Source organism: Rattus norvegicus, chromosome 12, assembly GCF_021556685.1.
Source record: "Rattus norvegicus strain SHRSP/BbbUtx chromosome 12, alternate assembly SHRSP_T2T, whole genome shotgun sequence".
Classification (NCBI taxonomy): domain Eukaryota; kingdom Metazoa; phylum Chordata; class Mammalia; order Rodentia; family Muridae; genus Rattus; species Rattus norvegicus.
Genome location: NC_141545.1, coordinates 46,195,413 through 46,221,746, shown reverse-complemented (window position 1 = coordinate 46,221,746; position 26,334 = coordinate 46,195,413). Strand labels below are relative to the sequence as shown.

Below are 26,334 nucleotides of genomic sequence, written 5' to 3'. Positions count from 1 at the left end.
CTGTGATAGTCTGAAGCAGGGGCTAGCCAGGTCTGGTGATAGTCTATCTATACCAGGGGCTAGCCAGGTCTGGTGACAGTCTATAGCAGGGGCTAGCCAGGTCTGGTGATAGTCTATCTATACCAGGGGCTAGTCAGGTCTGGTGACAGTCTATAGCAGTGGCTAGCCAGGTCTGGTAACAGTCTATAGCAGGGGCTAGCCAGCTTTCTCTTCTGCTAAGGGCTGACTGGCAAATACATTAAGCTTTGTAGTCTCCAAGTTTCAGTATGATCCCCTAGTATGCTATCATAGCCAGTAGTGGCCATAGATCACACATGAGGTGTGGGCACATTGGGAAGTTTCTCAATAAAACTTTATTTGTGGCCCCCACCTTTTGAGTTTGACATTATTTTGACATATATACTATGATGTATTCTTTTTCTCTTTGTTTTATATGTTTACCATAGTTGTTTTATTTTATCTATGTATCTATCTATGTATCTATCTATATATCTATCTATGTATCTATGTATCTATGTCTCTCTCTCTGTCTCTCTCTCTCTGTCTCTCTCTCTCTGTCTCTCTCTCTCTCTACTAGTCTTAGTTTTGGGGGCTCACAAGAGTAAGTGGTGGGTGAGACTTGGCTCATCCCTGGTCTGGAGGATGAATGGGATTGCACAGAGGTCATCTGGAAGCCGATCAAGTGACTCAAAGAAGGAGAACTCTGACCATAAACAGGGAGATGAGTGTGAGCCAACTCTCATGTGGTCAGATGGCAAGGGAAAGGACGTGATGGGTTGGGGGCCAAGGGTAGATGCCATGGCATCTCCTCATGTGGCACAGGCATCATGGCCACACTTAGCAACAATGCTTTTTTATACGTCCACGTCAGTTCTTGATTTCTCTGTAATGAGCCCTCTCTGGACTTAACTACATTTGGGAAAGTCTGCACTTACGATGGCATGTCACGGATTCCTGTGAGTCTGTGGGCTGTGCTCAGTTGGCCATTCTATCACTAGTCTTGTCTGGCCTCATTCATATGAAGGTGACAGGGTGTTGGGGGCACAATGAGAAGTCTCCCAAGGCAATGGTTTTGGTGGGTTTTATGATGTTAGTGTCCCAGGAGAGCAAAGGCAGCACTAGCAAGGAATTGTGAGGCCTCAGAGTGGAACAATGTTGCCTCCGTTGTGTTGGCTGGGTTGGACTTGCAACAGTTAGTCAAGTGGGATGGGCTATGATAACTAGACCAGAAGGAGTGACATCACTTCCTGGCTCATCAATCAGTTCCAGGTGGGATGACTGACCTGAGCTCTCCCAGGCATCAACCTCCCATCTTGTAGCGTTGCTGTTCACTGCTTATATCCAGGAAGGGCAGGGAAAAGTTAGAGTTGCTTAAAAGACACCCCCTCTTTCCTTTACTCTCTCCCTCCCTCTCTTCCTCCCTCCCCCTCCCCCCCTCTCTGTATGTGTGTGTGTACAAGGAACAATTGGCCACAAGACAGGAAGATGCCCAGGGCTCTCTGGGCAGCATAATGTACTCAGTGACCTCCAGGCTAATAAAAAAAAACCTGAGGAACAACACCTGAGGTTGACCACACACACACACACACACACAGAGAGAGAGAGAGAGAGAGAGAGAGAGAGAGAGAGACACCCACACACACCCCCACACAATTTTGCATAGATGTCTTTCCTACAGAAAAAGCCACTTCAAGATTAGTGGCTACCCTGGGTCCTAGTGAACTTGTGTTCATCTGATGGCTCCATTAAGTCTTGAGGACTCAGGATTTGCCTCCTCACATGGCTGGCTGCCTCAGTATCCCCCCACAGAAGGATAACCTGGTTTTCTTCCATGGAGGAGTGGCAGTGTTGTAAGAGGACAGTCCCCAGTGCCTGCCATCTTTAGTCTCTGTCTATGGGGCGTGGATAAGCCAGAGTCAACATGGCTGCTATCCCAGGAGCTGGGAGGCACTGGGAATCATTTGAACATTTTAATTTAATTTGAATGTTCATCTTGATGGTGAGACTCAATAGAAGCACACAGAACAGGGGAATGAGTGTGAGTTGACCGCAGAGCCTCCTCTGAGGAAGAGTGTCCCAGGCTGCGGGTTGCAGGACCAGCATGAACAAACTTCCAAAGTGGGCTGAGTTAGGCTCGCTGGGAAATGGAGTCATGATAGGACAGGTGAGGATGCGATGTACCCAGAAACAGGAGATGGAGACTGTGAAGAATTTAGGATTATATACGGGGGGTGGGGTAGTGTACACCTTTAATCGTAGGATCGGGAGGCAGAGAAGACAGATCTCTGTGATTTGGGCTAATCCAGCCTACACAGCAAGTCTTGTCTCAAAAAGACAAGTGGTGTTGGTGTTGGGCTCAAGAAGTAGATGTTGGTGCTGTAATGTATGATAGGAAGACTGGTAGGGTGGTTGCACGCCATGGTCCTGGCGGACTTGACCCGCTAAACCGAAGCCCGTATGGAGGCTGGAGCTGTGAGGCCACTCCCTATATGGAGCACATCTTTCTTGATTATTCAGGTGCTGTCTGATGTGTGAGTGTGTTTGTGTGTGTATGTTTACACATGCATGCATGTGTGAGGGTGCATGTGTGCATGAGTGTGTGTGCATGTATGTGCATGTGTGTATGTGCATGTATGTGTGTGAATGTATGTGCATATGTGTACATATGTGTATGTGCATGTGTGTATGTGTGTGCATGGATGTATGTGCATGTATGTGTGTGAGTATATTGCATGTGTGTGCATGTATGTGTGCATATGTGTATGTGCATGTATGTGTGTGAGTGTATGTGCATGTGTGTATGTGTGTATAGATGGAGGTTGATATCAGGTGTCTTCCCCAGTTACTTTCTACCTTTTTTTTTTTTTTCCGAGATAGATAAACCACACAGATTTAGCTAGGTTAACTGGCATGTAAGTGCCAGGGTTCTCACTGTTTCTGACTGCCAAGACCTGGGGCTACAGTGGGCCAGTTGGTGTTTGTGTGTGGATGGTGGGAAAACAAACTCTTATCCTTATATTTGCGTAGCAAGCACTTTACTGACTGGACCATCTCCACAGGTCCAAAATATAATTTATTCTTATGTGTGTGTATGAGTGTGTTTGAGTGAGTGAATGTGTGTGTGTGTGATCCGTGTGTAGGTGTGTGTGAGTGTGTTTGAGTGTGTGTGATCCATGTGTAGGTGTGTGTGAGTGTGTTTGAGTGTGTGTGATCCATGTGTAGGTGTGTGTGTGTATGTATGTGTGAGTGTGTTTGAGTGTGTGTGTATGTGATCCATGTGTAGGTGTGTGTATGATGTGTGTGTGTAGGTGTGTGTATGTGTGTGTATGTGTGTGTGAGTGTGTGTGTAGGTGTGTGTGTGAGTGTGTGTGTAGGTATGTGTGTGTGTAGGTGTGTGTAGGTATATGTGTGTGTAGGTGTGTGTGTATGTGTGTGTGTAGGTATGTGTGTGTGTGTGTGTGTGTGTGTGTGGTCTGTGTGGAGGTACGTGCTCTACAGTGCATGTATAGAAGTCAGAGGACAACTCCATGGATTTGGGTTTTCTTTACCATCTTTACATGGGTTCCAGGGATTGAACTCAGGTCTGCCACTTGGTGGCAAGCCCTTTTACCCACTGAGCTACCTTGCAAACCCTTAAGAGTTACCTTCAGTGGCTGCGGATTACTCCAGGGCTGTCCCATAAATCCTGACTGAAATTCTGCAGTTAGGTGCTTGCATCGCGATTTCCCATTATGAAGGAGCCTGCGGTGGAGGTCCTTATGGCTGGGGCTTACCTCCAGTTTCTAGAAGTGGAACTGTTAGGTCAAATGTTTCTGGAGCTTTAGTGAGTTTTATCAAATTGCTTTCCATGAGAGGTGTGAGAAAGGTTCCCTATATCCCATATGAAGGCTTGCTTGCTTGCTTATTTATTATCTTCGTTTTGATCAAGGCCAGTGTGCTCCAACCCCATGTTCCCCCATCAGCCTCCAACTTCAATGTAGCGGCCTCTCGGAACTATGAGGTTTTTACTGAGGGGTTCACTGCCTCCCTCTGACTTTTTGGAATAGCTTCTACTATGGAATTTTCTAGTTTCCTACCCAACTTTTTTTTAAAAAAAGATTTATTTGTTTATTTTATGTGAGTGTACCGTCACTCTCCTCATGCACACAAGAAGAGGGCCTTGGATCCCATTACAGATGGCTGTGAGCCACCATGTGGTTGCTGGGAATTGAACTCAGGACCCCTGGAAGAGCAGTCAGTGCTCTTAACAGCTGAGCCATTTCTCCAGCCCCTGACTCAACTTTGAGAAAGAGAATAGACTAATTTTCCTGTCTGCTCCTCTTCCCACCCTGTGTGGGTCTTTTAGCAGTATGTGGCCCAGTGAGGAGTCTCAAGAAGCTGAGAGATAGGAAGAGAAAGGGAACACACACAGAAGGAGAAACAAATCCAAGCCTGGAGCCATTTTCTCCTGCAGGCTTCCTCCAGGTCAGAACGCCTCTCTAGTGGGTCATGACCGTAATAGTTGTCGATCCAGCTTTACAAGCGAGTTTGTAGAGCCTTAAAACAATCGATTTGACCTGAGCTGTCTCATGGCCAGGCAGACACAGATAAAGAACCCTGTATTCTGGCATCTTCAGGCGGGGCATAACCTAGAGGAGAAAGGGGTGAGGTCAGAGCAGATGCAGGGCAGGGGGCTTTTCTGTCGTGGCCGGAGGGGGATGGATATAGATGAATAATGGCGGTAGTGATGGAATATTGTTTGACTGCAGTGTCTCTGGGCGACAGTTCTTGAATTGAAATATAGATCGGTGGAAACAACCTAAGGTGTCCACAGAGGTGGGGAAGGATGAGACTGAGTCGCTGCTGTGGTGGGCTCCCCGCCTGAGATCACACTGCACTGTGTGTGCTGCTCACAGATTTCTAATCTCTTAGAGCACTGCAAACAAAGATCGGAAAGCAGTTCCGTTACATGTTTACGTCCGGCATATGGAAATGGCAATATTTTAGATATACTGGTTTAGCTATTTCAAAGTTAATTCACATGGATCTGGATGCCTTTTCTCCCTGGGGAGACTAGAAAGTTTTAAACATTAGTTGCATACGGGATATTTGTGGGGGACAATACTGGCATTTCCCTTTTCTTCCCTTTCTCTCCCTGCTCCTCCATTTCCCTTCCCTTCCCCTCCCCTCCCCTTTCCTCCCCTTCTTTCCCTCCCTTTCTGTCCTCTCCATTTCCCTCCCTCCTCTTCCCCTCTCCTCTCCTTCCCTCCCATCTCCTTTCCATCCCTCCTCTTCTGTTCCCTTCCCCTCCATTCTCCTCCCCTCCACTTCCTTCCCCTTGCTTGGGTGCTGGGACTTAGACACAGAACGTGGAGTAAACTGTATTGTGGTGGGAAGGGGATACAATGTAACAAATATGTAACTTCCCTAGTATTCTCCGTGAGACGAATGAGTGGGGATGATAGTGGTGAGAGCCTTTCAATAAATAGTCCAGGGTCCCTGGTACCCCTGAACTATGAACTTAAAAATATTACATTGTGAACCCTTATGCACTCTTTTTACCATACTAAAAAAGTTTGCTTTAAACATTTTTTATTACATTTATGTATTGCATGTAATACTCACTCTCTCTCTCTCTCTCTCTCTCTCTCTCTCTCTCGTGTGTGTGTGTGTGTGTGTGTGTGTGTGTGTGTGTGTGTGTGTAGGTCAGAAGACAGCTTGTAGGAGTCAGTTCTATCATTCTACTACACTGTGAGTCCCTGGAAGTGAACTCAGGTCTTCAGACTTGGTGGCAATTGCCTTTACTCATTGAGGCATCCCATCAGCCCCATCAAGTGAGGGGTTTGCCTGTGTCCATCCTCCAGTGACTGGCTCGTGTGGCAGCCACACTCAGTACGGAGGCCAACAGACAGACCAAAGTGTCTCTGAAGTGGGGCACCCAGGGACTTTGTTTTTAACCACTTTCTTCCCCCCCCCCGTTCTTTTTTTCGGAGCTGGGGACCGAACCCAGGGCCTTGTGCTTCCTAGGCAAGCGCTCTACCACTGAGCTAAATCCCCAACCCCGTTTTTAACCACTTTCAATATCACGTTTTGCATCTTCACCTTTATCTGTGTTTTGTGATCACTCAAAAAAGCAACATAGATAACATCCAGGCTACAAGAGTAGAATTCTTTGCCACAGCTCCAAAGAGAGCCCTCCAGGGCAGGCATTCCCTGAGTTACTGTGGCACTCACCCAAGAACTTAAGTCAGGGGACTAGAAACAGGTGGTGATAAATTTTGTTTTCCTCCCCGAGTTCAGGATGGCAAGTTTCAAACATCCAGTGACCTGGAACACTTCCCCTCTATTCTTTTGTGACACATCTGTCCACCTATGAATCCCTTGCTCCACCCATGAGCCCAACACAGCGTCTGAGGGCAGACATGAGTGTGTGCCCCTCAAGTAAGTCCTCATGTATGCCATTGGTTGACGCTCAGGAGTGTTTCTCCTTTTGATGAAGAAAGGACTTGCTACGTGAAGCCTGGATCTGTGTGAGCATTGCTGAGCTTCAGAGGTGTGCAGCAGAGCCAGCGGTGTTACCGTGTGATGTTGCTCCGCTCTACCCAGATGTGAAGTGTTTACCCCATGGTTACCTCTCACCTGCCTTTAAATCAACCAAACTTATGTTTCCTCTTCTTCCATACGTTGTTATCTTTTGCCTAATGTGGAGCTGTATGTTAAGTGAAATGATACACTTTTACAACTTTTGGCTTTTAATACATCTTTTGTGTGTGTGTGTGTGTGTGTGTGTGTGTGTGTGTGTGTTATATGTGTGTGGGTATGGTGTACATGTGTGTGTTTACTCACGAATGTGCCTCCCACATTGGCATAGGTGCACCAAGATTACAGATGTGTGCTGCTGTGCCTGGTCTTATATAAGTTCTACGATTCTGAACTCAAATCCTCTACCCTGCGGAGCAGGCCCATGGCCACCATTAGGTTTTTTTTTTTATGATTTTTTTTTCTTTTTTCTTTTCTTTTTTTTTTTTTTTCCGGAGCTGGGAACCGAACCCAGGGCCTTGCGCTTGCTAGGCAGGTGCTCTACCACTGAGCTAAATCCCCAACCCCTTTTTTATGATTTTTTTAGTATATATATAATTTTTTTTCTCTGTCCCTCCTTCCTTTTCTGCTTTCCCTCCCTTCCTCACTGTATTTCCTAGGCTGATCTTGAACTCCTGGAATCCTCCTGTCTTAGTCTCCTGAGTAGCTAGGACTCTCCGGGTGGAGACCACCATGCCCCGGTTCAGTGTTTGTTTCTGTGAGTTTGAACTCATAGGTCTGTAAAAGCTGCCCTCCTCAGAGTGCTGAGTGGTCCTCCCTCCCACTAACCCTCCCAGTGTTCTTTCTGATAGTCCACCCCTCCCTCCCTCCCTGCCTCTTTCCACCCCTGACCGTCATCTTTTAAAGAATGTTCTGTGCATGAAATCACTGGACCCGTGGTTCCTGAGGTTGGATTTTTTTCCTCGAGTAACGTCTGTTGGATTCATATCCATGTGACTGCACAGGGCACAGTACTTCCTCCCTTTGTATATGTGTGTGAGCGTGCACATGTGTGTATGTGTGTGTGCACATGACATGTGAGTGTGTGCACGTACACACACACACACACACACACACACACACACACACACACACGTGCTCCCATTCACAGGCATGTGGAGGCCTGAGGATGGTGTCAGGAATCCCGGTGAATCATTCTCTACCTTATTTCCCTGATGCAGAGTCTCTCACAGAACCTGGAACAAGTTCCAGTGAGCGTCCTGTCTCAGCTCCCATGGTGCTGGTGTTACAGGCACAAAGGGTCACCTGCAGCTTTTAATATGGATACTGGGGATCCGAACTCAGAGCCCCAAGCTTGCTTCGCAAGTTGTGTTACCACTGAACCATCCGCTCAGGCTTACTCCCTCCCTTCTGAATCCTGAGTAGGATGTCATTGTATGATTAGCCGCTCAACCACTAAAGGGCATGTCTAGTTTTTTAATCTCTTTTCCATTTTTATGGGATTATAAACAGAACTACTATCAACATCCATGTGAAATTGTATCATGTGAACCCAACTCTATATTTCTCTGGGATAAATTACACGGCTTCGGAGTGACCAGATTATAAGGTAGATAAATATTTTCCAGCATGGCTGCAGCCTACCCATCTGTATTGGCATGTTCCTCCGCACCTTAACCAGCTCCTGGGAAGTCACCGTCTTAGTTACTGTGCGGTGGCTGCGAAGAGACACTGTGACCAAGGCAACCCTTATAAACCTTATAAAAGACAGCATTGATTTCAGCAGGTTTACAGGTTCAGAGGGTCAGTCCACCATCATCGTGGCAGGGAGCATGGCGGCGGCAGACGTGCTGGAGGAGTAGGTACACTTGGGTCCACAGGCAGCAGGAAGGGAGAGCCATCGGGCCTGGCTTGGGCTTTTGAAACCTCAAAGTATTTCCTCCAACAAGACCACACCTCCTAATCCCTCTCAAGTAGTACCACTCCCTAACAACTAAGCATTCGATTATAGGAGCCTGAGGGGGCCATTCTTTTTTTTTTTAATTTATTTAATACTTAATAATAATTCTTTGGTTTCCGGGCAAACATCCCCCTCCCCTGAGGGGGCCATTCTTATTCAAACCACCACAAATCAGGTGTCTGGGTGGGAAGACACACCAAGATGCATTTGAAGGTCAAAGAACAACTCTTTTTTAAAAAAATTAATGTATTTATTATATAAAAGTACAGTGTAGTTGTCTTCAGAAACACCAGAAAAGGGCATCAGATCTCATTACAGATGGTTGTGAGCTACCATGTGGTTGCTGGGATTTGAACTCAGGACCTCTGGAAGAGCAGTCAATGCTCTTAATCACTGAGTTATCTCTCCAGCCCCACAGAACAACTCTTGAGGTCTATTATTTCATTATTTGTGGGTGCTGGGGTCAACTCAGGTCATCAGGTTTGGCCACAACTACTCCTCCCCTCCCCCAGAGGCATCTCAACACTTCGCAGTGTATTTTTACCTAATATCCTTTGTCATGGGTTTCAATTGTGTTCCTCTGACGCCTGAGGCTGAGTGTGACTTTTGTGTGATTATCTCTCACATGCACATGCTCTCTGAGAACATGTAGGTTCAAGTCTGTGATGGCTGATATTGGCTGTCAACTTGGCACACTTGGGGAGAGGAAACCCCAGTTGAGAAACAGCCTCCATCAGATTTTCTGAGGGCAATAACATCGGTGGTAGGTGGGTGGTTCGACTGAGCAAAGGCAGAAAGGAAACCAGCGAGTAGCTTTCTCTGTGGGTTCAGTTCCTGCTTCTATTTCCCTTCCTCAAGTTCCTGCCTTGGCTTCCTTTAGGGATGGACTGTAAGCTTCAGTCAAATGAACCCTCTCCTTCTCAGGTTGCTTTGGGTCAAGAGTTTAATCAGAGCACTAGACAGCAAAGTGGGACCAAGCCTTTCTTCCCACGTGAGAACCCTTGGGCAGCTTCCTTGAGAGTTCTCTATAGACCCTGAACAAGATCCCTGCTCAGATACATAGTTGCAAATCCCTCTTCCAGCCCTACGTTTTTCTTCCTCTTAACAGTGTCTCTGATAGAGCAGAACTTTTAAAATCCAACCAAGTCCAAACAATCAATGGCACGTTGAGGTGTTCTGTCTGAGAGCGGCGTCTGACCTCAAGGAGGGCTTCCTGTCTTTGAGCAGAAATGGCTTGCACCAGATAACATGATGTGTTTCTGTGGGATGTTTAAGTAGCCCCTCCCCCTTCTCTTGGATGTGCTCTTCTTCTTCTTCTTCTTCTTTTTTTTTTTTTTTTTTGAGAAAGAAATTTGAAGTCTTTATTGAACCAATTGCATGTTAGGTTACAAAGGTATTTCACTTTTCCAAAATGCTGTTTCTCTTTGTAGACCAATCTGGCCACAAAAGGCTACCTGGCTAAGTATTAGCCAGAAACTTCTAAATCCCAGTGTGATCTTCTTGTGGCATTTTTCCAACAAATAATGCAGACCAAATCACAAGATGGCCACCTCACTGGTCACATGGTCCTTAGGTTAATGAGCAGAGACTGACAGGCTGTCTCCTCACTCTTCCAAGAACCGCCCAAGTGCACACTGCAGAAGGAAAGTTTGTTGTGAATACCACAGGACAGAAGGACAGACAGCTCATAACTCCAGTGGAAAAACATATAGGAGAGCTGAGTGGCAACAGCAGGCACTGTGATAACCCGGGCTGTCAAAGTCTCTCCGTTACTCTGGCATGCAGTTGGAGATCCCATGGCTATGAGGTGCTCTTCTTCTAAAGACTATCTCTCTTCCACTGACTGGTTTGTTGTCTCTGGGCTGTAGAATCAATCACTGGTGCCGCTCAGTAGCCACTTTTTCTTTTAGGAAAATTTAATTTTCATTGACACCCATAATTATATGTACATATGGGGCATGACGTGTTATGCTAGTATGTAGTATTTCTTTGTGTCTGTGAGGCACAGATATGTTTGTTCTTATTTATGTGAGTACGTGTGGAGGTCAGAGGTCGTTTCTCCTGCGCTCAATCTCCATCTTATTTTTTGAGGGGGGGATCCCTCACTGAAGTACAGTGATTTGGCTAAACTGACCATGAGCTGCAGGGGGTCCTCCTGTCTCTTTGTCATGCTATACCTGGATTTTTTTTTTTTTTTTTTTTTTTTTGGAGCTGGGGACCGAACCCAGGGCCTTGCGCTTGCTAGGCAAGCGCTCTACCACTGAGCCAAATCCCCAACCCCGGATTTTTTTTTTTTTTTTTTTTAAATACGATTTCTGGAGATCTGAATTCAGGACTTCATGCTTGTGTGGCTAGCACTTTGCTGACTGAGCCATCTCCACAGCCCCTCGGGGTCATGTTTTTTTTCTTTCTTTTTTGTAGATTTATTTATTTAATTACTTGTATGAGTGTCTTGCCTGCGTGAATGAGCGTGTACAGCCTGTGTGCCTGCTGCCTGTGGAAGTTAGAAGAGGGCATCTGATTTCCTGGAAGTGGAGGTGTGGAGGTCTGTGAACCACCTTATAGGTGCTGGGAATTGGACCCAAGACCCCTGGAGGAGCTCTTTCTCTCTCTCTCTCTCTCTCTCTCTCTCTCCCTCCCTCCCTTCCTCCCTCCCTCCCCCACCATCAAGCAGGGTTTTAAAAACATGGATAAGCCAACTAATTTTAACATGGAAAGAGCAATGAGTTAGGATGCCAGAACAATGTTGAAGAAGAAGCAGGAGGAAAGGAGAGGGAAAAGAGAAGAGAGGAGAAGGAGGAAGGGGAGGAGGAGGAGGAGAGTGAGGAAGGAGGAGGGAAGAGGAGGAGGTAGAGGAAGAAGAAGAGGAGGAAAGAGGAGGAGAGAGGAGGAGGAGGGGATGAGGAAGACAAGGGAGAAGAGGAGGAGGAAGAGGAGAGGGAGTAGTAGTTAAGAGGACATGAAACTATTTGATTTTTAAGAGCTAGTCTAATGCTACCACAATCATGATGCAGTGTTGGCGAAGGGTTTTCAGTGTGTAGGTCCTGCATGTATCGGACAAAGTGTTTCGTTTTGTTCTTGCGTCTGCAATAAATGACACGACTTGGAAATTTTTGGTTTGCGTTAATTTCTTTTTAGTACTATAAATGTGAATGACTGTTTTTCTGTCAACATTACATCTTGCGGTTTTAATAAACACACTAGCATTTTTTTTAAAATAGATGCTGTGGGAATTTTTTTACATAGATAATCGTGTTGACTGTCAATATGGGTAGTTGTATCTTTAAAGTTTTAATTTTACTGGCTAAGCCTTTTACTGTGATGTTTAATAGGAGCAAAGGGAATGGACCTCCTTCCCTTGCTCCTGGTCTTTTGGGGCAAACACTCAGTTTTTCCACCATGATGATGTTCGCTTTGGGCATTTAAAATATATTGTTTTGGTATATTAACCTTTCCTTCAAAAGATTAAGACATTCCTTTCTATTCTTGGTTCACTCCGAGTTTACACTTGGCCAAGTGCTTTTCCTAGGTCAATTAGTATGGCCATACAGTTTATTTTCTTTATCATTCCGTACAGTTTGTGTCCTTTTAAGATGCTTTTATTTTGCTCCTTCAATAGCTCACCTGCCGGAGCAGAGAACTGTAAAATGCTTTTCCTTTAAATGGTTCATGTAAGGTTTTTTTTTTTAATTAATTAAATTTCTTTTAGAATATTTATTTTTATTATCCCATTTATGTGACTGTTTCTGTGTAAACGCTTATCACTTGTGCATGTGTGACCATGGACTAGAAGAGGTTGCTGGGTCCCTGGGAGTTACAGGCAGTTGTGAGCCGTCAGGTTACAGGAACTCAGCTTGGGTCCTCTGGAAGAGCAGCAAGTGTTCTTAACTGCTCAGCCATCTCTCCAGTCCTCGAATTAAATTTCTCCAACAGTGTTAAGGTTATGTAAAATATTTATTCTTGGATAAATGTGGGTTTCAGGGAGTTGGCAGGTTTTATTTAAACGGAGTTTGTATTTTCAGAGTCCCTGTGCTGTGATTCATTGCCCCTTCGGTGCCTGTAGGATCCGTGGTGATGTCTCCTTTCTTGTGTTTGATCTTGTCAGTCTGGCCAGGGAGAAATCATCTTAATTTTTCTTTTCAGAAAACCAGGTTTTGGTTTCATTAATTCTCACATTTTTTTCCTTCCAATTTCTTTTCTTTTCTTTTTAAAGATTTATTCATTTATTATATATAAATACACTGTAGCTGTCTTCAGATACACCAGAAGAGGGCATCAGATCCCATTACAGATCGTTGCGAGCCACCATGTGGTTGCTGGGAATTGAACTCAGGACCTCTGGAAGAGCAGTCAGTGTTCTTAACCGCTGAGCCATCTCTCCAGCCCTCCTTCCAATTTCTTAAAAGCAAAAAAACAAAACCAAAACCAAAAATCCCCAAACAAAAACGTGTTCTTAGTATGTTTCCACTCTCTTCTCTGGTTTACTTCGTTCTTTTTTATATTCTTGAGGTGAGTGCTTATGTCTACTTGAGACATATTCATAATTTAATTTCTTTCATAAAATTCCCTCCAGGGACTTCGTCAACTATGTCTCCCTCTTTTCTAATGTCCTACATTTTAACTACTGTTCGGTTTATAATATTTTCTTTTTTTTTTTTTTTTTTTTTTGGTTCTTTTTTTTCGGAGCTGGGGACCGAACCCAGGGCCTTGCGCTTCCTAGGCAAGCGCTCTACCACTGAGCTAAATCCCCAACCCTTATAATATTTTCTAGTGTGGTGGTTTATGGCTTCTTCTTGGATACATTATTTTCCTGCTTTGTTAATTTATTTATTTTTTGAGATCAGGTCTCTCTACATAGGCAGGGCTGTTCTGGAACTTACTGTGTAGACCAGGCTGGCCTCAATCTCACAAAATTCCTCTTGCCCCTGCCTCCTGAGTGCTGGGATCGGAGACAAGCGCCGCCAAGCCTGGCCCCAATGCATACAATCTTTAAATCTTTATACGTGCTGAGTTCCTAGTGTTTAGGACACCTGTTGGCTTCTTACTGTTGGTTTCTAGTTGAGTTCTGCTATGGTTACTACGGTTTCCATTCTCAGGTTCACTACTCTGGATGTGTTATGTCTCGGGTGAGTGTGCCTGTGTGCTCTCAAAGTGAGCATATGTGTTGGTGTTGATGCGTGCAGTGTTCTGTGGGAGCTGGGTCCTAGGCCAGATGTTTAAATTCGCTCTCTGTTGCCGACATCCTGTCTAGTTGTTCTGGATGCCCTCTGCATATTGTGGGTTTTTTCCAGTCCTCTTGGTTTTGGTTTTATCAGTTTTGAGCTGTCTTTTTTTTTTTTTTTTTTTTTTTTGTTCTTTTTTTTCGGAGCTGGGGACCGAACCCAGGGCCTTGTGCTTCCTAGGTAAGTGCTCTACCACTGAGCTAAATCCCCAGCCCCCCCCTTTTTTTTTTGAGTAACAAATGTACTTTTAATTGATTTTAGGTAAAAGCTTCACAGGCAGGAGCAGTGATTAACTCTGGCCCTAATGTATCAGAACTATATCATCTAGAAAAAAAACAAAACAAAACAAAACCCTAAGGCATTATGTGACACATGCATGCGGCTGGCCACCAAATCTGGTCGTTTATATCCCATATTTCTTCTTTAGCTCTTCTGCCTTCTCCACATAGGTCTTCATGGTATTTTTCTTGGAAGTTCCTTTCAGTTCGTTCAAGGCATCCCACTTGGCTTTGCCCTTGAGGTCCAACAGCCCCGGCCGATCTGTATTTACGTCGCCCACGGTAGCTTGTTTGAAGTGGCTGTAGAGGAGCAGCATCTCTTCTTCCGTTGGCTGAGACTTGAGGCACTTCACCTCCTCAGCAGCTTTGTCAAATTCAGCCTGAGACGCGCTGGCGAGGTGACCTGGATCCTGAAAGCGCAGGAGCAAGCTCAGAAGAGGCAGCAACCCAGTTTTGAGCTGTCTTAAGTGCTTACATCAACAAATGGCTATATCTCGGTGAATTACTCTTTCCAAAGTTATTTTTTGCCTACCTGTGTATTTGCTTATTCATTTGTTGTATGTGTGGTAAGGGGGAAACCGTGTGTATGTAGAGGTCAAAGGACAACTTGTGGGAGCCAGGTTTCTCCTTCTACCCTAGGCATCCCAGGATGGAACTCAGTCAGGCTTGGGGGACAGCACCTTAATCCAGTGAACTCTCTCACCTTTCCCTTTTGTGAGACAAGTTCTCAGGTAGCCCAGGCTGCCCTTAAATCTGTGTGGCTAAAGCTGACCTGCCTCCAACTCCTGGATGCTAGGATCACAGGCATCTCCTGAGGTTAGACCCAGGGATTGTGTCATGTGGGTTTAGCACCGTAACTGTTCTGAAGGGAACAGTGGAGGGTTTCCTGTGTGTGTTCAGTGTCTTGTAACAACCATCATTCAATTTATACAGATGCCTCACACTGGACGGACAGGTCAGCCCCCGTTACCTTGCTCACACACCCTGACATCTGTCCGTCTGTTTCTTGACACCGTCTCTTGCCAGCTCTGTATATTTAACATCCATGACATCATACAGAATGTGGCCTTTCTTGCGTGCTTTTCTTCGTCCAGCAGTAAAGCCGGACTGTCTTGACCTGTCCACTCCCAATAATGACACAGAGATTATTATCATTTATTATAGCTCAGGCCTTAATTTAATTAACCCTGTCTATGCTAGTCCATGCTTGCCACGTGCATGGCCCATTAGCTCTCTCGGTGTCCTGGTACTTCCAACTTCCTCTTGTCTGTCTGGCAAATCACCCATGCCTGAATCTTTCCCAGAGTCCCTATCTCTGCCTGGAGGTTCTGCTTTTCCTCTCCCATTGTGGTATAGGGCTTCAGCTCTTGATGAAACCAATCAGAAGGCTATGGGGAAGAATGCTCACAAAATATTCAGGCAGGTGATGGTCCAATAAAAATAACAAGACCAGGGCCTGTAATCTACTCTATCCCGAGACAGAAATCGACATTAGAATAATACAAAGGCAACCTTTGCACAGTGCACAAAAAGATTATCCCAACACAGCCCAATGTCCCCAAAGGCCGTCTGTGCTACAGCATTTAGCAACACTTCATTTTTTATGGCTGAATAATATTCCACTGCATTCACAGATCCAATTTGTCTATCTACCGATTAGCCAAGAGCCCCTCGATTTAATTTCTTCTAATGGCTGTTGTGAGCCACACTTCTAGTAATGCCGTTTGTTTAGTGGAGTGGGGATACTGTAGGAGGAAACTGGAAACTGATTTTCTTCTTCTGAAATGGTCATTTCCTGTATCAGGCCCATAAGCAGTTGGGAAGCTATGGATAGGGTGTGCTCTGTATGGTGGCTCTATGGCCATTTCTTGAAGCTTTTTCAGGGGATTGATTGGCTATTTAAGTTACAAAATGTTCGTATTGGGCCAGCGATAGGGCTCAACAGGTGAAGGTGATTGCGGCCAAGGCTGACAACTAGGTTTGATCAGCAGAGCCACATGGTGGGAGGAGATAAATAATTCCTGTAAATTTTCCTCCAACCTCCACATACATTTCATAGCACATGTGCACATGTGTGCCACACACACACACACACTCACACACTTTCACACACCCATTCACACTCTCACACACACTCACAAAACACTTTCATACCCACACAGTCACACCCACAGTCACACACACATATACACCCTCATACACTCACACACACGGTCACACTCATGCACACATGCACTCACATACACTCATACATAGTCACACAAGTCACACACACACACACACTCTTCCACACATAGTTACACACATACTCACACTCATACTCACATACAAACTCACACACTCACAGTCACACACAAACACACACACATACACACTCCCACATATGGTCAGTTCATGCTCACACACACACTCATACACACACTCCCACACACACTCCCACAAGTCACACACTCACACTCACACTCATGGTCATACTCATGTGCGCGCGTGTGCGCACACACACACACACACACACACACAGTTGTATTCTGGTCACTCCTTCATCTCTCTTATTCCTTACCCTTGGCCCCTGAACCTTTTCCCCGCAGAACACCTCCTGTTATTATAGCTTTATTTATTGATTTTAATGATCCCTGCCTGTCATTAGGGCTGTTTGCATGAACATGGGCCTGGGGTTGTGTGCTAGAGCATGGCCACTTACTCATGGCCACATCACTGAAGACTCCCTCTCCTCTCACACTTAGCAGCCATTAACTTCCAAGGGCTCCTGAGAATGGGTGTGGCCTCATGAGCCTCCCCATCCGCGGTGCAAAGTAGCAGCTCCAGTCTTGTGCTTTCTGTGTAAGGAACTGCAGCTGCTAAGAGCCCATGGCAGCAAAGGCCACATCATGCTCAGGAATGGTGTTCCACATCCTCCCCCACCCTCTTTCCCCTTCTCTGTCACTATGTTCCCCAAGCTTGGGGCTGGGAGTGTGGGGCGCTCATACGGTCCTGTTCAGAGCTGAGCACTCGGAAGTCAGTTATTCTCAGCACTTTGACCCCTTGTGACCTATGCATTAACTCCTGCCCACTGCACAAGATGCTTCTTTGGCCGCGCTTGAGGGCAGCGCCCGCCAATCTATGCATATAAATATAAATATTTAGAAGGCAGTTTGACCCCACGTGCACTTAGCAAAACAGTAGTAGGCTCCCAGGCTTGTGCCCGCGACCTCCGCAGCCATCGGCTTTGACCAGGTTTATAATGCCAGACTTGAATTCCCTCCTGAGCACTTCTCGTGAGTTGGTTTGCGTGTGTTTGCGTACTTACCTATTTTGCAGTGTTGCGTATTAAACCCAGGGTTCTGCACCAGCTGTGAAAGCCGCTTGCCATTGGTTACATCACCAGCCTCCAACCGGCCGGGTATGCTGGCTATGTTATGCCACCTTGACACAAGCCAACTGAAAGAAGGGAATCTCGGCTGTGAAAATGTCTCCATAAGATCCAGCTGGGAGGCAGCGCATTTTCATAATGAGTGATTGATGGGAGAGGGCCCCGCCCATTGTGGGTGGAGCCATCCCTGGGTTCTGTAAGAAAGCAGGCTGAGCAAGCCATGGAGAGCAAGACAGAAAGCAGCACTCCTTCATGGCCTCTGCATCAACCATGGGGAGGGGAAGGGAGACGGGGAGGGAGAGGGAGACAGAGAGACAGAGAGAGAACAGAGAACAGCCAAAGGCATCTGGAAGAGTCCAGAGAAGAGAGAAAAGGAAGTAGACCAGACATGACCAGGGCTATATTCGAGAGAACAGAAGGGAGGGCCCAGAAACCTTGCCTTTAAAAGGGTGGTCGGGGATGGCATCGTGCAGGAAGAGGGAGAGAGGTAAAAGGGGCTAGAGGGCTAGCAAGGGGGTTTTGAATAGGGACTGTAAAGGTTTTGATATGCAGCCAAAGTATAGGTCTATAAGAGATCCACATGTCCCTCTCCCAGAGGCCACAGAAATGACTTCTTTTAGCGGACAGGAACCCATGTCATAGGTTCCTGAGGGAGGCTGGCTTTTATATAACGTCCAGAAATCCTTCCACAGTCCAGATTGAGCAGGGCCAAGATTGCCATCTATGGACATATGCACCTCCTGAGACCTAACAGGGCACATCTGCACTCCTGTTATTTAGAAGCGGAGGCAGGAGGATAAGGTCTGCCTTGGATATATAGTGAGTTTGAGGCCAGCCTGGACACCAGGCCCTATACCTCAAAAATAAAACAAAGCCGAACAAAACAAAAGCCGTATGAGGCTATGTTTTAGGCTTTTAGTGCTGTGAACAGACACCATGACCAAGGCAACTCTTATAAAGACAGTATTTAATTGGAGCTGGCTTACAGGTTCAGAGGTTCAATTCATTATCATCAAGGTGAGAGCAGGGCAGCATCCAGGCAGGCATGGTGCAGGAAGAGCTGAGAGTTCTACATCTTCATCTGAAGGCTGCTAGGAGAAGGCTGACTTCCAGACAGCTAGGATGAGGGTTTTAAAGCCCATGCCCACAGTGACTCCAACAAGGCCACACCTCCTCCAACAAGGCCACACCCACCTCAACAGGGCCACACCTCCTCCAACAGGGACACACCTCCAAATAGTGCCACTCCTTGGGACAAGCATATTCAAACCACCACAGGCTAGAATCATATCTCTCTCTCTCTCTCTCTCTCTCTCTCTCTCTCTCTCTCTCTCTCTCTCTCACACACACACACACACACCAATCAAACTGTGGTCGTTCAACCATTCTCCCCCTTAAACCTCCCTGGATTATTTTAAGTGTCCTTCCAACATTACAACATTCCACCTCCAATATTCTTCTGTGTACAACTCCTTATTTATGTGTCCGCGTGTTCTTATGTGTGTTTATGTGCACCACGAACATGCAGGTGCCCTCAGAGGCCAGGAGAGGGTGTGCACATCCTGGAGCTGGACTTACAGGCTGTTGTACAGAGCCTCCCAGTGCGGATGCTGGGCACTGAGCCCTCTGATGCTCTGTAAGAGCAGTAAATGCTCTTAACCGCTGAGCCGCCTCTCTAGCCCTTTATTTCTTTATTTTTAGTAAGTGGTGAGTACTTGCTCTTCAAACTCAGACTCCCATGCTAGCTATTCCTTAACCAGGTATTTCCTAGAACAACAAATGAAAACACTTATACACTGAGTGAGTCCTTGAAGCAGCCACTGAGGGAGACACCTGCTTGCAGGAGCTCCCGGGGTGTCACTGAAACTTTCTCTTCCTCTCCCTTCCTCCCTCGGTGGCTTCCTGTTACTTTTGTCCGGAGCCCAGTTTGTACTAATACTCAGTGTAGCTGAGGATAACTTTGAACTCAAGACACTGCTGGTCCTACCTCCCAAGTACCGAAGGACCCAACACCCCGTTTGAAGGCCTACTCAGCTCCACGGTCTCAAAGAACGAGCTAATTGGAATTGGAGGTCGCAGGGCCGATGGTCCTGGCTGGGTTCGAAAACATAACTCACAGGGAAGAGACCATAGCATGGGTTTTAGTCTTCCACCATTCACATCTGTTTCAAAAGGTGACCTGGCGGGCTGCTTCGGACCAAAGGCTTGCTGGGTCACGTGGCATCTGAATAATGACAAATTGAAATAAAAGGAGGGGCACCTGACGACTCCTAAAGTTTGGAAAAGACTTTTGTTGTAGATGTAAATAAGATAGACAGAGGGAGCGCCACTGGCCTAGACAGATGGCCAGGGCCAAGAGACTAAGACCAAAATGGCTGAGGTATGTAGGGAATCAGGCTGGCGGGGGAGGGGAAGTGGAAGCCCAACCGGTGAGGGTGGGGAGAAGAGACTTAGGTAGGGGGCGGGGCGAAGTGTGCTGGGTGGAGCCACAGGCCTTGAGTGATGTTGGGAGAGCTGGGTGGCTATGGAGTGAGACTTGTCTTGGGTTTGAGACCCAACAGCATTAAGCCGAGATCGTATGCTGACGAGGAAAGGATGTTCCAGAGAGAAGGAACAGAATACTCAGAGCCTCAGAGGTAGGAAAGGCTCGGGGTATCAGAAGACCGAACGAACTTTAAGGCGGCTGAAATTTCCAGCTCCCCAGGCCCTCTGGGAAACCCAGAGACCAGGCAGTCCATCCTCCCTTCCCTCCTCTGGCTTCCATGCTGCTTTTCATAGGAAAGCGAGGCGTGTCACAGGCCAAATTGAATAAGCCCCTCTAATCGACCGTCTCCACTTCTCAAATACGATTTGAAAGCCTAACGTGGATTTATTGGTCCCCTAAGGTAGAGGCAGGTTCTGTTAGCAGCACGGCACACCCAGTACCCTGGGAGAATGAGCGAGCGCAGATGCGTGGGACTCAGAGATGCAAGGGTGGAGCACGAGGAGGTGCATTTGGGAGAGAAGAGATTGGGGAGTGGAAATATGTTTTCTAGCCTCGCTCCGTTACAATCAACAACAGCAGAGAAAGCGTCTCCACGGGGTTATGAAAAATTCATTAGTAGCATGCTAGAGGGCTGAGAGGCCGGCCATTGTTTGATTAGATTAGCGAGGATGAGAGCAGTCCTAAATGAACTGAGATTAAGAGTCGGACTCCCCCCTCAGCCAGTCCTCTGTGTATAATCAAGGCTTCTTCCAGCCAGCCATCTTTGTTTGTCTACTGAGCTGGGCAGGGGCTGGTTCGGTACAGAGGAGGGGTCTTGGAGGGGTCTCGGGGACTCCAGCTCCAACCGTTGCCTAGCTGCTGCCCTCCTGTTTCAGAGACCTGTTTTCTTTCTCTTGAGTCTTCCAGAATCGAGAACCTGTAACACAGGTGCAGCGTTTGAGCCCAAGGAATAGTTTTGGGAGGGAAACCGGGCAAAGCCTGATAACTCACTCAGCAAGCATTCTAGGAGACAGACCACCAGAGATCAACAGAGAGAGTTATGTGGCCTGCTGGCAGGCCCTTAATCCCATTACTCTAGAGGGAGAGGGAGGAGGATCTCTGTGATTTGAGGACAGCTTGGTCTACCTAGCAAGTTCTGGGCCAGCTAGCTAACACAGGGAGACTCTGTCTGGCGGTTGTGGAGAGACCTGGAGAGACCGCTCAGTGGTCAAGAACACTCATGACCCTTGCAGAGGACCAGAGTTTCCGGCATCCACGCGCTGGCTCGCAATTGTCTGTAACCCCAGTTCAGAGCATCTGATGCCCTCTTCTAGCTTCTGTGGGCATTGCACGCACATGGTGCACAGATGTACACATAGGAAAAACACTTATACATATAAAAAAAAATCTTAAAAACAAAACAAAACAGAGCTAGGGGACCAGTTCTGTAAAGCAGCCTACCCTTAAATCTGATATTCAACTTCAATCCACAGATCCAACATGAAAAGCCAGGTACAATAACTACTTGTATTCCTAGTCACCCAGCAAGTTCTGGGCCAGTGAGAGACTCTAGCTCAAAACCTAATGTGGACAGCTGTTAAGGAATGACTCTGGAAGTTGACCCCTGACCTCCACGCACATGAGGGTGCTGTTAAATCTGAGAGGAGGTGGGGCTTGCAGAGCCGGCTAATCAGGAAAAGGTGCCAGCACCTAAGTCTGACCACCTGGGTTTGATCCCCAGACCCACAGGGTGGGAGAGAATTGACTCCTGCCCTCTGATCCTCTTCCTCCACAGGTGTGTGTGCCCCTCCCCCCATCAAACAAGAATTTTAAAATATAATAAATAATGGAGATGACGGGTGTGTATCTGGGAGAGGTGGCATTTGAAAAGAGACACTGTGCCCCTCGGGGGAGAAGAGACTCGGAATGAGGGGACAGCTCATGCAAAGGTCCTGTGGTTTCAGGAACAGCCGGGAAATGTGTGTGACCAGGAGGGAGGATTAAAAATCATGTCAGGATGTGAACGGGGGCTAAATCATAGAATCCAGTGAAGATCTAGTAGGGAGAGACAGACTGAAATGTTTGGGGCAGAGGAGCCACACAGGCTGCCTGGAGTTTTCATGCCTCCTTCCTCGAAGTGGGTTGAGAACAGACACCCCAAGCAATTAGAGGCCATGAATTGGGGGATGGCTCTTCGCAGACTGGTGGACTGTGGTTGGATGCTGGTTACATTTAGCAGCTTAGAAACTTAGTAACTTAGCAGTTACTGGGAACAGGGTTTGGTCCTTGCCAGCCGTGATTGAAAAAACAAAAGCAATAATAATGATAATAATAATAATAACAACAACAACAATAACAATAAAAAACCATGATAGAAATTTATGGCTACTGTCATCTGAACTCTTTTGGTTGCAAGAAATAGAAATGGACTCAATTCTGCTGTTCCTTGATGCATATAACTGGGGAGTTTTGGGGTAGCACCAATTCAGCTGGGACCCAGCTACTTAGAGGTTAGGGGTAACCCCAGCTCTCAGCTCCAGCTCCTTCCAGGTGTATTCGGCCAGGCAGGTCCTCTTTGTGGAGACAGAGTGGCTGCTGGGAGCCAAACACAGGCATCCTCTCCCCTCAGCACCATACAGCAAGTTCACACTTACTTCCACCTGGCTCCCGTGGACGGGTGGGGCATCCTTCTCACCTGTCAGGTATGACCATTTCTCTGTTCTGAGACTTAGGAAGACAGATTGCTTTCGTGGGTCAGTTCAGGGAGTGAACTCGGCCCTTCCCAAGTGCCATGGACCAGACATGGTTCCCCAAAGGAGAGGTAGCCGCTGTTCCTAGAGGCTGTGGTGGGAGCGACTGGAAGAGACAAGTTTTAACAGGTGTGTCTATGAGCCTCCATCTGGGATAGTAGCCATTGTAGACAATCAGAGCCTGGAACTACGGCCATTTTTGAGCAGTCTGATGTGGGTGCCGGGAGCCCAACTTGATCCTCTGCAAGAACAGCCAACGCTCTTAGTGGCTGAGCTATCTCTCCGCCCCCATAAGTTACATTTTGAAACACCATTTAAAGCTCCGTGGGTTTGGATCACAGTGTTGCCTCTTCTAGATGTGAGCTGTAATCTCGATGCAACTGGGTAAAGGATGCATTTGTTACAGGTGTCTCTCCCAGCCGTCCAGGTCTCAAGTCATTGTCTGTGACATTGCCTGTGGGCTTATGCCATAACCCTCCCTCTGCCCAGACACTTCAGCCCAGTGTGGCCAGACATAATCTGGCCTTCTCTTCTTTGTTGGAGACAGTAAATATGAAGAAGACCAGAGCATAGAGCCTAGGTCTTTATTCTGCCCCTCACAGCCCTTCTGTGAATTGGGCGGTCTTATGAAGCCTAGAGGATCCTGGGAGAGTTAAGGTTCAAGTTTACTTAACCAGGACTTCACGATGCAGCTGGTCAAGGGGTGGCGGATATAATGCTGCCCAACTGGACTCTCAGGTAAAGGACAACTAGTCTCAAGTATGCCTAGGCATACAAATGGGTATACGTATGCTATAAATGATATTCTCGTACAAAAGCACAAATGGCACAGGGAGCCCCATCTCGTGCAATGAATAAGCGCTAATTAAAAAAAAAAAAAAAACCAAAAACGTGTGCATCTGAAACTCAAGGTCCCCTGCATCCGGCTCCCCGTCTCTGTCTCTGATGGAGTGCAGGGCTTTGAACGTGCTGGGATGGCTCTCTCTAACAGTGAGCACCATTGCAAAAAGGTGTTGATCACTCAAGATAACGAGAAAGTTGACAATGGTTGCTCCTGACTAGCTGTCTGGAGTGATGAAGAACCATGAGCTGTAGGTGGGTGGCTTTTGGTGATTTTAGGATGGATACGAGTTTACCAGTGAGCTGTATCCCTTGTCCTGGTTTTATTGTTACTTTTTTTTTTTTTTTTTGGACCATTATTTTGTTAGCTTTCCATTGCGTGGACAAAAAAAAAAAAAAAAAAAAAAACGCCTGAGGAAAATCAGCTTATAAGGATGAAAGGTTTCAGAGTCTCAATCCATAGCTGGTCTCTGCTGCTTTCGGGTCTATGGAAGGACAGAGGGAGACAGGCAGGAGCAGGTCCCAGAATCCTTTTCAGGGCACACCCACAGGAGCCTAACTTCCTCCCTTCAGACCTTACTACCTAAAGACTCTACCACTCACCAACATGTCTCCAGGCTGCTGAACCAGCTCAGCCTGTGGGCCTCTGGGGACACCATAATGGTGGTTCTGTGGCTGAGTTTGAATTCCTGAGTCTTACCTCTCTGTGGCTTCCTGTGGGTGTGCACCAACCACACAGGATGCGAACGGCACTATCAAGAATGTTACATTTTACATTTAATTCTGGGTTGATGCGCACACTCACAGGGGAGGCCACCGATCCTCTGGAGCTGGAAGTAGAGGCAGCTTTGAGCTGTCTGATGTGGGTGCTGGGAACCCAACTCGATCCTCGTTCCAAGGTTCCAGCCATCTCTCTAGCCTATACAAATTGCGTTTTAAATTGGCATTTAAAGCTATGCGGGTTTGGATCCCAGCCCTGTCTCTTCTCTACGTGACTTCACCAGTTGGTCAATGAGCCCGAGATCTGCCTGTCTCCACCCTGAGGGTTACAGGCGTGACTGTTACAGGCTGTTTCTATGGCTCCTGGGTATCGAACTCAAGTACTCCACACACTGAGCCTTTGCCCCAGTCACTCCTGCCCCACATGTAAGAACTGTTGCTTAATATGCTGGGTCATAAGAGTTATGCTATGGGGGTGCTTAATATGCTGGGCCTGGGTCTCTCCTAAGGCTCTCCATGGGCGGCAGCACTAGCGCCCCTTAGAGGTTGACAGGAGATGGCAGTCAGCTGCAGTCCCGCACTTTCCACAGAGGGATTTTACCATCAGCAAGGGCCACATGCTCCGTCAAGTTTGAGAAACAAGAGTCTGGTCAGCTACATAGGCTTTTCTCTTTCTCTTTCTCTTTCTTTTCTTTTCCTTTCCTTTCTTTTCTTTTCTCTTCTTTTCTTTCTTTTTTCTTTCTGTGGCAAAATATTCACATTTTCACTGACTTAGTGCACAATCGAATGACATTAACTATTATGGCAATAATATCACCACCCAAACTCCCTCTGTTCCTCCCCCCATAGAAGCCCCTATGCCCATTAAACAAGAACTCCCTCTCCACCTGTATACCCCTCCTCTCCACCCCCAGCCTCTACTTTGCATTTTGGAATTTTCCTCTTCTAGGCACCACATGTAAATAGATTAATACAATACTTATTTTTTGAGCCCGTTTTCTGGCACTTATGTCTTCTGGGTTTGTTCATGTTGTAGCGGGAATCATTACCTCGTACCTTTTCTATGGCTGTGTAATATTCCGTCCTGTGGTATATTTGTTGTTTCTTGCCTCTATGAGAAATTGCCAGAGTAAAACAACGAAAGAGAGGAGGGATTTATTCGTGATTGACGGCTTTAGAGGCTTGGGCTGATGGCCACGTGACTACTGCAGAGAGGCAGAGCATGTGATATACAGGAAAAGACCAGGGACAAGCTACACTTTTTTTTTTTCTTTGAGACAGGGTTTCTCTGTGTAGCCCTGGCTGTCCTGGAACATACTCTGTAGATCAGGGTGGCCTCCTACCCACATAGATTCGCCTGTACCTGCTTCTGGAGTGCTGGGGTTAAAGGTGTCTGCCAATACTGTCCCAAGTAGGAGAGGGTGGTCCCCCGGAAGCTACAGAGTTTAAAAGCATGCATACCCCTCAGTGGCATGTTTCCTCCAAAGGTGGCCCACCCAGCTGCCAACACACAAAGAGATTCACCAGTTGGTGAAGTTGGAGCCGTCACTGTCCACTCGAGCCTTCAGAGGACATTTCTATACTCGATCCATGACGCACAGACATGCCACTGACTTTTGTTTCCCATGAGAGTGCCCCTGAACCCCACGTGACTGCAGCTGCAGTACACGTGTGTGCACATGGGATAAACACATGGTACTACAACAGATGAGTTTGACCATGTCTCGCTAAGTGAAAGAAGACACGCTGTGATTCCAATTACACCCCTAGATCTTCAAAATCCTGGGGAGAGAAAGCAGAACGTCTGTTTCCCAGGGTCGAGAATGTCACTGTGTGTCAGTGCCAAGGTCCTGGGACTGGTGGCACAGCAGTGCCGGTGAACTCAGTGGCATGAATCAGGGTACTTACAAGGATGGATTTTACTGTGCAGTAAACAAAAGGGGAAACGGGGGTGGGGGGGAACAGCTTCCTGGGCACTGGTTTTACACAGGCGTGTGGTGGCTTCCTGACCCTGATACTTAGTCGGTGCCTGAGAAAACAATTTGGTCCTCTGTTTGCTTTTAAATAATGCTAAATTCACTACGCACCAGGACCAGTGTAACTGGGTGCTGGATCGAGTGAGTGAGCCGGTTAAACCCTTCCCTTTGACAATGCTGGCTTTATCCATGCGGTCAGATAAATACCTCCGACACACAACTAAATGGAGGAGCC

The 26,334-nt window shown here is 46.9% G+C and overlaps 1 protein-coding gene and 2 pseudogenes across 1 annotated transcript in view; 1 reads left to right on the top strand and 2 right to left on the bottom strand.

The window, feature by feature from the left end:
* The window catches only part of Ksr2 (kinase suppressor of ras 2), a 379,931-nt gene that overhangs the window by 7,363 nt on the left and 346,234 nt on the right, over nucleotides 1-26,334 (top strand). The window lies entirely within an intron of this gene.
* Nucleotides 10,184-10,292, bottom strand: LOC120096110 (small nucleolar RNA SNORA44; annotated as a pseudogene).
* On the bottom strand, nucleotides 14,046-14,296 carry LOC102553848 (acyl-CoA-binding protein-like; annotated as a pseudogene).